Raw genomic sequence first — 12,419 nt, forward strand, 5'->3', positions numbered from 1 at the left:
ATTTCTGCTAGAGCCACACACAAGCAAATGATGGGGAAGAGGAGGTGGGGGAAAAGTCAGGAAGTATAATTAGGATGGTGTCAAAATGACCACGTTTTCTATCCTCTGCTGTTTCTGAACAAGGTCAGTGCAGTGGAGCTCTTTCCCTGAAAAACATCATAACTTCAGACTGCTGCTTCTTAAAAATGGCAAGCCAGAGATTTAGGATGCTCCAAATATCACCACTGAGGCTGAATGGAAGTATGAACAATGCAGATGCAGTGTGGATGACTGTTAGACTAGGACATAGGAGCAAGTATACATGTGGATGCATGTACTCCTCCACCTGCTCTCCCATCTATTAGTTCTGAAGTATCATAAGAAACCCTTGCTGTTTCTCAAATGCATCTAATGCAAGAAGCATAGCTCTGTTCTGTGCTGGAGCACACAGACCTTCTCCCACCTGTGAGGATTACTGCAAGACCTTATGCAAAATGGCCTCTCATGAACAGAACATTGAAACAGAATTGTTGGGACCCTGCTTCAGACAACCCAGCACACGGAGATATATACATATACAATGTGTGCTCTCAGTTCTGCGTAGGAGGAACTGTAGCACCAGTGAAGCTTGCTGACAGAAGTAACACAGACTATCTCTACCATTCATCATTAGTCATTCACATTCACGACTTCTTATTAACAGGTTTCCTGTATTTGTTGTACTCACCAAATGTGTATTTGCTATTCTCTTAAAAGAAAAACACATGCACCTGTTCTTTATCCTTACTATATTCCTCACTGCACTTCTCTAGCACTGAATTTCTCCAAAAGAGTGACAAAAGACACTTTCCTCATAAGGTGAATAAGGTTTTCAGCTACTGATATACAAACATTTTCCTACCTTGGTCTGTGTTCCTGTCTCTGCATTTGTTAACCAGCAAGGAGGGCAAGCAATGAATTTTTTTCCACAGATACTGCCAACTCCAATCCTCAGACAAATAACAGCAGAGTTTTGCCCGAAGCAGTTTTATTCCTTCTCCTGGGAGACTGGGATCATCACCTATGCTATGCAATTAGTTTTTCACAGCCAGGAAGACGGATTTTAACATCTTTCTTGAACTCTTTTGGGCTTGGCAGCTAAAGGAAGGTTGGACATCTGGCTTATTTTAAGATGAAATTTTCAACTCTGTACTTGGATAGTCTCTTTCCTAGGAATTTCAATAGGAAATAGGAATAGATACAAAATACATACAAAGGGGGAATTGTTATTCATGCTGCTCGATGAAGAGAGGACATCATTAAAAGAGGCATAAAAATTAAACTCCAACTGAACAGCAAATTCTCATAAATACCTTTCCTCCTACTCTGGACAGCTAAATGCATTGCTACAGTCTCTCTGTTCCCAAATATTTATGGAACAATTAAGTATATCCATGGAAAAGTTTTCAGGGCTGGATTCACCCTGACACAGGACCCTCAGGACTGGACACAGGTATAAAGTGTTTGAGCAGGGAAAACTGCTGCAGACTTCTTCAAACAGGGAACTTCTAGGCTGTCAAGGCAAGGGCATATCAATCGTGGCTACAGGGGCTGAAATCCTGCTCTAGCCTGGCACCTGATCCAGCTTTCACTCTGCAGAATGCTGGGAAAATATTGAGTTGTCACAAACACTGCTGTTAACAAAAATACACTGAAGATCAGAAAAACCTATAAGAGCATTGCTATGACTCTGAAAACATGAGTGTCTTGATGCCACAATGGAGCAATGTGATCTGTAAATGTGGAGGATCAGCTTTGGAACGTGGTGCAGAGTGGTGTGGATCTCTGCCTGCCTTATGAGCTGCTCTGCAAGCACTGAGGCAAAACCCATAAGCAAGTTGGCCAGTCTGGGAAGGCAGCGACTGAGGCAAACGTCTGAATAGACACTAGTGGCAAACAAAGGAGTGTTTTCTTCCTTTGCACGAAGCAATGCCAATGATATCAATATCACTAAAATGCATATGCAAAATTCACATAGTTTAGCCACAACACACTGAACTGACAATATAGCCATTGTAAATTAGAAATCAACCCACATGCAAAGATCAAAGGATTGTTCAACACTGGAACAAGGAGGGGGGATAATGAACAGTTAGGAAAAGTGAACCTAATGGGAGCTCCTTTAACTCCCAGTTTAAGCACTACTTGAGAAGGCAAAAGGAATAGAAAAATGCCTCCATTCACATTCTTTGGCAGTAACATGCAAGCCAGTGGGGATATCCAGAAGGAAATAAACTCACAAATTGTCAAGGCAGCAGCTGCATTCATCAGCTTAAAGAAGATTTACTCACAGAAAGACTCCAACCTTCAGACTAAGCTATGATTTTTCAACTGGAATGCTATTTCCACCTTAGGATACTCTAAGAAAGCTTGAAATCTACCAAAGGTGATGACAGGTGTCTAATTGCTTTGAAAGCAAATGCCTCAGGATAATACTAGGTATTAAAACAGAATGAATTTACAGTAAGTGCTGGGATCTGTCAAGGACTTCATCAACTCCTGATCTACAGAAGATAGCCAGAAAAGGAAAGAGGAATAAAAACAAATTAAGCCAGGGCAGGCCTGTCTTTGGGCAGCTGAAGGAATACCTAAGAGGGACGAGCCCAAAGAATCCCTGCACTAAGGATTAATGGGGACAGAATAAAGGACAGATTTACCAGAACAGAGGACAGGCTGTGATTTGCTCTGGACTGAATGGGATAATGAAGCATTGCTTATGCCTTAGCTGAGGACTGCTGACCTGGCAGGGATGCCCTCAGACCACATGTCACCTTTAAAAATCTCACTTTTCTGACCTCCAAGAGATGTTAGTCTCTTTTATAAGAGATTTCTTCTCCTGGCAGAAGGTCACAGCATCCCTTCAGCCAATCTTAAACATAGTACAATATTTATAAGGCAGATCTGTTGCAGGGAGAGAGAGTTCAAAATGACAGTAATAACTAAGCTGAAGGCAAGGGTTTTTTGTTTTTTTTCTTTTATCCATCAGTCTGCAGACATCTGATGTTTAAAGATATTGGTTTGTCCCCAGTTTGCTGAAAGTTTCCGAAGCCAAAGACAACACTATGGCTAAAGCTCCAGCATTCAGAGATGCAGTCATGCTCTACTGACTTCAGAGTTCAAGTATTCAAGGTTTAGGATAGGGCAGGGAGTTTCTCCCCCAGGGTTTTATTTCTTGCTTCTATGGAAGCCAGAAAAAAAACCAAGTTCCTATTAACACCATTCTAACACAGCACCTGAAATGAATGACAAACATCCTGTAATTTAACTGCTCCTGAGACCTTAATGTGTGCGCTCTGAAAGTCAGTGCCCTGTACCCCTTAACATCAGGCTTTTTACAAGTACTCAAGAGATTTAACTGAAAAGCAGCACGCAATATACTTTCATAAGCAGCAGTTTGACTTTCACTATGGCATCATACTAATGAAAGAAATTTCAGTCTTTTCATTGATAAGATCTAATCAGCCCAAAGCAAACTGTAAGCTGTTTTTCAAGCTCTCCTTTTCTTTCTTTCTTTTTCTTTTTTTTTTCCTTTTAAACCACAGATCTGTAAAGAGAACATATCTGGTCTTGCTTACAACAAACTATCATTTGGAATCTTTTGTGAAATGACTGATTTGTTTAACTTAGCCAAGAAAAAACGCATACCCTTCTGACTCAATATAGGAAGAAACAATAAATTACAGCAGAAAATGCTCGTGGCTGATGTGACAGTATCTTAGAAGAGAGCAGAAATCTCTGCAAAGTGCCTACAGCTGTGCTTTCAAACTGTATGACCCTGAGGAACAAGACCTGACCAGCATGTCTCCCTACATAATTATGCTTGACTTTGCTATTCTGAAAAGTTCCATTGTGCACAGAGTTAGGAGATTATAAGCAGAATGCATGGATATTCAGGGTATTGACAGTGCTCCTAAGTACTTGTGCAACAGCTCAGGTGGATGCTAATGAGGAAACACCATTTACTTCATCATACCAATCAGACAGAATTCCTGTCATAGAATCATAATGTATCAGTGTTGGAAGGGACTCACAAGGATCATCATATCCAACTCTTGGCTACAGAAAGAACTATGTAAAACTCAAGTAATGAAAGCAAAGATGTGAAATTATATTGTATTGCCTACAAGGTGCCATATTCTAGCATACCACCTATAGCATGTGTGCAGTGTTTTGGTCCATGACAATTAAATAGCAGAAATCCTCTACAGCTTATTCCATGTGAATGCTTCATGAAAATGAAGCAGAAAACCACTTCATATAAAATGTATAATTGAGCTAACTTCAAGTAAGGTAGATAGTAAAAGAAAACTGCATAACCATGGACACACATAATTCCACTCAGGCTGACTGCCTGAGAACTACCATACTTCTACAGCGTGTGCACTCAATGTTGAACAGTGTTTTTATGAGCTACATGAACTACAGTTGCACACTAACTACTGTCACAGATGTTACCCTGAAAGAGAATCTTGGTAACTGATGCTCCACTGAACACATCTTTAAGTTAGTCATCCCTTAATAAGCAACCTAAAAGCAATTTATTAAAAGGAAGGTAAGTACAGATCTCATTAGGATTGTTTTATTTCAGCAAGAGGTGCTCATTTCTAGCACATTGGTTCTGGCTGGGTGCTCTCTAGACAAGGAGCTACTCAGATCTGAGATACATTAAGAACATTGCAGCTCACCACTTTGTGTAATCAAAAGAAGGGATCATCATCAGGTTGACAGCAATTGTTCTTTAAAGACATTTTGGAAAGTCGTCATCTTAATGACAAGTCACTGTAAAACTCAGTAGGCTCTTGGAAAAGCTACAGAATTATAGCACTCCCTGCTAGTGACACGTACTGCATGTTGTAAGGATTCGAGGCACAAAAACCTCTTCAGCTGCACAGCACAAACATCAAAAAGCAGATTACATACTGTTCACCTCTTTAGAGACATTATCCTAAATACTGTAAAGTCTCAGAGTTACTCAGAGAAGACGAATGCCAATATTTGAACAGGCTTGCCTTTCATGCTTTCTTCTTTTTCACATAAAAAGGAGTAAAATAGTCACAATAGAATTCCATTTCAAATCCACTGATCTTAGTGGGAGGCTTTAATTCTCCATCAAAAAAAGCATTTAATGAATGAGGCTTTCAAATAAAAGATATCAAAAAAGAAAAGTTATTTTTCCAATTAATAGGATCACCAGAGGCTGTATTGGAACAGAAGACAGTAACACTATGACAGAAAATACCCCACATCAAACGAAACACTCATGAATATGGCCTTTTTGCAGCACACTATGCATTTCTTAGGAACCATCAAAATAATTGGTACATTCCCAGAAACTCCAGCAGAGCTGAGCTGTGAAAACTGTTGTGCAAGAAAGAAACTGTCATTGTTTTGAAGGCACACTCAGGACTTGGTTTCTGCAGCTTAGAGATCACAGGGGAATGACATGGCCAGCACTATAATCTGCACCTCTTCACTTTGCGTGCCTAGATTTACCTCTAAAGCTGCGCTAACTGGAGCTGATAGCACAAGTCTAGAGAGTCTTGAACTTGTTTTAGTTCTGATACATGATTTTTACACGTCTGACCACAGCAAAAAATTTTTCACAGATGGTAAATGGAAAATCAGAGGGCAAAAAGGGAAGGATTCACCTTAGTGAACTAGCTCTATTTGGGGTCTCTTTGCAGCTCACAAGTGGAGGGATCAAAGGGCAATTCAGTCTTTACTAAGGGGAGGAGATAATGCTATTAAGACAAAGACTGAAAATGGTACCTAATAACACTCCCAAACAAAGCTCCTACCTGTCAGATGGCGAGGACTCAGTCATGTGAATTCAAGTGATGGACCCATGGTCATACGGCAGCCTTTTTTTGTAAAACAAGCACAAGGTTTTCTCTTACTCTGAGGTGTATTTTATTCCAGGCTTTTCCTCTATGGAAATTGAAATAAAAGTGATGGTTTTATCTTATCACAACTCAAGAAGGTACCATTCTATTTGAAAAATGCATAGCTATCACTTCTCATGATGCTTTCCAAAGTCTTTACTATGACTCCAGCACCAGCTTTCCTGAATTCAGGACTGTCTCTATGTGATATAACTAACTTTGGGCCATTTGTTCTTATCCTATGTAACCAGGGGTATTTTGAAGATTAGCTGTTGGCAAGAGAGGCTGTGATTTGCACATCAGCATCATAAACCAGAGGAAAAAGGCCACAGGGAATTGAAACTAGTAGTGCAACTTAGAGCAGTCCATTGGGGCAGTGGTTTAGGTTATGCTGATGATTTGGCTCCCAGTTCTGCTTAGGAGGAGGAAAGAAAAGCCAAAGCCAAAGCAAGTAAGAGGCAGTAAAACGTCCGTCAGCTGTGATGTGTGCCTGCACTGCTAAACAACTATCCCTCCTGCAGATTTTTCTCCAATTCAACAAGAAAAGTTATTTTCTTCAAGGTAGAAGAAGATGAACTTAGCTGTGACCTTTATGAACAATTAACAAGTTGTCCTTGGTTTATCATTAACAGATGGTGGGTCAAGCCATGAATTTGTAATGAATGCTAGAACAAAGGACAGATTGCTTCTATATTTACAATGGCTTTGAATACACCTCTCAAACCACAGCTGTCCTTGATTTGCTCTTCTTATCATATAACGTGAGTTAATCATTAAAAGTGAGGCATATATAGGATTTTGTTGATGTTTCCAAATATTTGGAACTTGAAAAACATGCCTTACAGGCAATGGAAATCTGTTGAGTTTAAACAAAAACAAACAAACAAGCAAACAGAAACCCCACAAATAAACTCAAAAAAACCAACACCTTTTTTTTTTGGTGCGTGTACTGCAAGGATAGGGGATTTATCTCTTAGTGAGTGCAACCTACTGCAATCCTGCCAAAATAATTAATTTACAATAACAAAATCCTTGTTACCACCCATTGCAGTGAATGAGTGCTGATCTGCAGTATGAAACACCTCACTGTCTGGCACAAATACAGTATTTTTGTTATAGGAAATTAGATTTTTTTTCCTCTGTATTGTTAATATTCTCCTGGGATGAGAACCTGTAGCCAGTATTTCATAGGCTGGACAAAATACTGTAAAGAAATTGGCAGCCAGTGACGTACAGGCAGGTCAGGTGGCTGTAGGTAATTTTTCACATGTATTTTATCATTACTGACATTATTTGGCAACAAGAATACTTCTTAAAATCATGCTTTGCCAAGCTGATCATTACTACTGCTGTGCAGATCCTGCAGTACACAACCATTCTGAACTCTGTAAAGTTGCACCCAGGTGTTCATAAAACATGCAAAATGGTAGAAAAAAGATTTCTCCTCCACTCCTGTCTTTTCCTCAAGTGGAATCCCAGCTTGAGATGTCATATATTTCAGTTTTCACCCAAAAGTATGAATCTGTGATGGTTCCTAACCATGAACCAAAGATCTTATACAGTCCAGCAGATCAGATTTTGATCTGAATCTCACTGGCATAAGCTTGCAGTAACTTAAGTGGCTGAATCAATCTGCATTCACACCAGTGCCAGACAGATCGATATCTGACCCACAGCGCTGAGTGAGACCTTTGTCCTGTGGCCAGGGGATTGGAAGGAAGAATGAAAGACAGTTATCCTGGATTCACACAGGGTTCTCCAAGATTAATACAGGCCTCATTATTTACAGAACATCTACTGTAAATGTAAAGGAAAAAAGAAAAAAGGAAGTCAATATATTACAAGACTTCTATGCATCTTTCTTCGTCTAAAAACCTTTTCATTGGACTACATAATATAATAGGTTAATGAGCTAAATTGTTAACTGAGGAACAGATGTTGCATGTTTTATCCTCTACAAACAACACTGGGAATGCATCCTTGTGAAAATCAGCACTAACGATGTAGTTAGTGTATCTTGCTTGTAATTATGCCTTCCTTGACATAATACCAGTTAAAAGGAGAATAGCAAAAAAAAGTGGAATGGGGAACTCCGAACCATTTTGTGCTATTGGCTTGAAATACAATACTTCAGTCACAAGACGTAAATAGAGGATGTTGAGGCACATGAAACAGTGAAACAACTAATTAAAACTAGAAATGAAGAAAAATCCATCAAAGACTTCTGGAAGATTACTCCTGCCATGTGATCTCGCCTCTTCAGTTAAACCTCAGAAGAGTCCATAAGCCAACTGAAGAAAAGGAACTGAAAACATACAGCCTTAGCTCGCACATCTGCCCATAAGTGATTTCCCTGCTTCCTCATTCCAAGATCAGATGGGGAGAGTGCTGAGGACAGAGTGGGGAGACATGTAGCTAAAATGCAGTCCCCAGTGCTGTGCATCTTCAAGCACAACCACTCTTTGTCACTACCACACTAGCTGGTCCATCCAGGCTGTACCTCATCTCCCTGCAGCAGGCCAGCAACGTTCTCCCGCAGCATCTCAGACGTCTGGTTCCACTGCAGGAGTCACGGCAGACTCCAGCACAACTCAAGAGTCCTGAAGCCTTGAGCCCATGAGACTCAGACTGCATCCTGCAAAGCTTTCCAGACAGCCACATTCTATCCACAAGCTACCTGCATGCTTTACAGGAATGTAATCGCTGACCTGAAGTTTATCAACAAAACACAATTAATTGTGAAAGAATGAGCTACTATCTTGCTAATGCATTGAAGGTATAGTTTCAGCAGCAGGAATCTGAGGCAAGAGCTGGGAAAGTGAGCAATCTACGGCTGTTCTTTCGACTAGCACAACTACAAGAAAAATGTAAAACCGTTTCTAATGCTATACAACATTTAACAGCTCAGATTTCAAACACGCAAGAAGTTCTGCAAAGCAGAAAGAGCGTATGCGATGTTTGTTTCTTTAACTGAATGCAAACTGGATGTGGAATTTCCTTTTGGAAGAAAAGACTGAACGGGAGATGACTTGGATTCCCATTTGTGTATTGCATCATACAAAAAAAAAAAAGATGATATAACAAACTGCAATTCTGAAGAATCCAGGCAACGGTAAAAAATAATTTCAGGTTAACACCTTCAGTGGGTCTTTCACTTTAAAACCTGCCTTTCTGCTCAGTCTGAAGAAGCTCAGACCAGGAATATTTTTCTTCTGCTGTTCACACTATTGCTGCATTTGTGATATACAATAAAAATGAGATTTTTTTTTTTTAAGAAAAGAAGTTTAAGAGGGAAGCTGAAAGTTCAGAAGTGTTAGCAAGTAGGAGGTGATCATGGTTACTAGTAACAGAACAATATTCTGTCTTCGCAAGTACAGTAGATAATATGTTAATCTCAGCCTTTGGACTAACAAAGGTAACTAGAAAGAAATTTTAAACAACATCACAAACCTGGACCTATGTGTTTGCTGAGCTAACTAGATGTATCAGCTCCCTGAGGCACAATTCAAAGCAACAGCAAGTACACTGGGAACACACAAATAGCCCAGACCGATTGCTAAATCCACTCCATTAGCTCCAAATCCCTGCATCTTCTGAATGGAACAGGATCTAAGATCTTACATAGGATAAGTGTGTCCAGCACTGTCAGCTATAGCAGTTCCTGTGTGTGCCTGTGGTCTCATGACTGGAGGTGTTCTTTGTAAAGGACTGGGGAGCTTCTCAGGCAGCTCTTCTCATGCACACAGCCTGTGTTTTATAAATGTTTCTACTGCTCCTCTTGTAGAATTAACAGTTTGCCATTACCCCTCAGAAAGCCTGTTCTATTTACAAGTTGTATGTGGACATGGAGTTTCAATGAGGTTTTGCCTCTTTCCTACATGACTTTCAGGTATCCTCAAATGATCTTAGTTTGGGACAGTTAAGGGTTGGATGCCAAGTCAGCACGTAAGCTGTCTGCACAAAAAGCATCCGTCCCTCATTTTATCCCGTTGTAATTACTACTGATCATTTAATCTTGCTTTCTGGATGATTGTTAACAATAGAAACAAATCCACAATTCAGTTAATCGCAAAAGGTTGTTGCTTGTTCTGAGATCAATTTGTGATTGTAGAGAAAGTTTCCATCTCAGCACAAAGCTCTCTCACAGTTACTTTTATAGCACTGGCAAAACAAAAACAAAACAAAACATAAAAATGTTTTACAATGGGATTTTACCCTGAAACTGTGAATAATTTAACTTTTGAAGACTGTGTTTCTTCTTAACGGGCAAATTGTTTAAGCCAGACAACACCAGAAAGGAATTGCTGAGAGCTGTAAAGGTCCTTCTCCTAAGTCTGAGCCCTGCACTGAAGCTGCTGGATCCTGAAAATGAAAATCCCGACTGGATCTGCAAAGAATTCTACACCAAGTATTTCATCTGTCTGGGGTTCTGAGCCATTAAACTTTCTCAGAAGAATCTTATCTATCCACACCTTTCTTAAACCATCCAGTGATGCTTTTAGTTTACATCTCCACTCACAGGGTAACAATCTAATTGTGTGATCCAAGTGTTCATGTCATTAACAAAGACGTCTAGAATTTTTAATGTTCATTATAAACCAAATCTAAGTCCAAGAACATCTGCTGGATTTGCACAGGGTGAAATTCCTGGGAAGCTGAGAGCTGGCACATGTTCTCTGCGGGCAAAAGCAGACCACATGAACAGCACACAAACTTCTGTGCTCTTCTGCACAGAGAAGATCCTGAACCCAAGTTAAGAATTGCAAATAACAAGTGATTTTGCACTGAACTAGCACTGCTCATATGCAGACATTAAATCTATCAACAACACTATTTACTGTGACCATGCATGACTGCAGCCCTTCTAGCAGCGAGCCAACTTCTTTATCAGATGGGAACCATTCATACGGCACTGAACTTTCAATGCATGTAATCAGCGAATACACAATTATTTCATATTCCACCTATAAAGAGAATCCGAGTCAATTCTTCTGCCAAAATCTTTTAAAATTCCACAAATAAATAAATAATGTTATTTCACCTGTTAACACACTGGAACTGTTTGTTTTGGCCAGACTGTGTGGATTCTGTGTGCCAGGTTATGAATAAAATAACGTTCAATACTCTAAACATTCTGTGATACTAATTCCTGGCTCAGCATAAATACAGATCTTTTGTATGTGGCTGGTTCTTAAATCACGCTCCAGCACTGACACCATTAAATTCATGTATCTCTGACACGGTCTATCTATAAATATTTGTAATTCCCAATCATAATGCAAAAAATGCAATTGCAGATAAGCCAATTTGCCCAACATGGGCCTCTGCTTCAGTGGATTTTGCTTGCTGGAGTTTGGGTTTTTGGAAAGCAAAATGCAACTACTGTATCCCAGTGGTTTCTGCACATGCCGTACATTCCAGAACAAAAGTAGGCCTTCTGTTTCAAGAACAGAGCAGTTACAAAGATAAGATAAAACCAAACTGGAATATAATATTCCTGGGAAATTTCAAGTTTTTATACAAGCATGAAGTTGGTAATGTAAAGGATGTTTTATGAACACTGGCAAAGGCTGAATTTCTTATACTGCTGGGCCTCCTTCCCAAGCAAAACTACCTGTAACTTTAAGATCAGAATTCAAATACAGAGCAGATCCTACACTGGTTTAATCCACTGCATACAGGAATTAATTCTACTGATGTCACCAGAGAAACTAAGTTCAGACAGATCTAAATGAAGGTGAAATCCAGCCCTAAGGAAGGGACCGATGGTTTTGGCTCTGTGTTTAAACAGAGGGCATTCTTTCATCTCAAGTGTTTGGAATAAGTCTGGGACTAGGTCTCAGAATAGCATGAGATTCAGTTGTACAGCTCTAGTTTTGCTTCTGTGGTAACACAGTGGTATACCATCAGACTCTGCAAGCAAGATCTGGATGAGAAGGGCAAATAATTCAGCAGTGTGTGTCCTCAATTAACCTTTGTCTCTGTGTGAGACTGCTAAGGCTTCCTCATGCTTCTCCCCAGATGAATTCTACTTAACAGTTCTCCCAGACCTTCAAACTTACCACCTGTAGAACAGGAGGTGTAAGTCTCAGCTCTCTTCTTAGCTGAGTACTGATGCTTTGAGGGAGACAAAACTTTCATCATATCCTTTCTGTCTGAGATTTCTCTTTTTCCCAGTGACTAAGTTTCTAATTTGAAATCTAAATACTTAACTGATACACATACTTGAAGAAAGAAAACAACTTCTATTTTCCTTCTAGGCTGCCCAGGCTGGGCATGGGATTCCTCCTTAACTCCCTGCAGTCCTGGCAGATACTGTTCATGAACTTCTGTCAACCTGTCAGCCAGATCAACTCGGAGCTGTTTTTATTTCAGACATGTAAAACAGTTTCAGCACTGCTCAGGAAGTAGCCTTTTAATTCTAAGAGCTGAGCTGATGGATGAATTTTGGCCTGTGGTGAGAATCTTCTTTTTTCAGGTGGAAGTTGTGTGGGTTTAGACATTGAATGGATAAGATGT

At 39.9% G+C, this 12,419-nt stretch overlaps 1 protein-coding gene across 3 annotated transcripts in view; it reads right to left on the reverse strand.

Annotated features, from left to right (window-relative positions):
* The window catches only part of ADAMTS17 (ADAM metallopeptidase with thrombospondin type 1 motif 17), a 145,209-nt gene that overhangs the window by 7,548 nt on the left and 125,242 nt on the right, over window positions 1-12,419 (reverse strand). The window lies entirely within an intron of this gene.

The sequence above is a fragment of the Coturnix japonica genome, chromosome 10 (assembly GCF_001577835.2).
Source record: "Coturnix japonica isolate 7356 chromosome 10, Coturnix japonica 2.1, whole genome shotgun sequence".
NCBI lineage: Eukaryota > Metazoa > Chordata > Aves > Galliformes > Phasianidae > Coturnix > Coturnix japonica.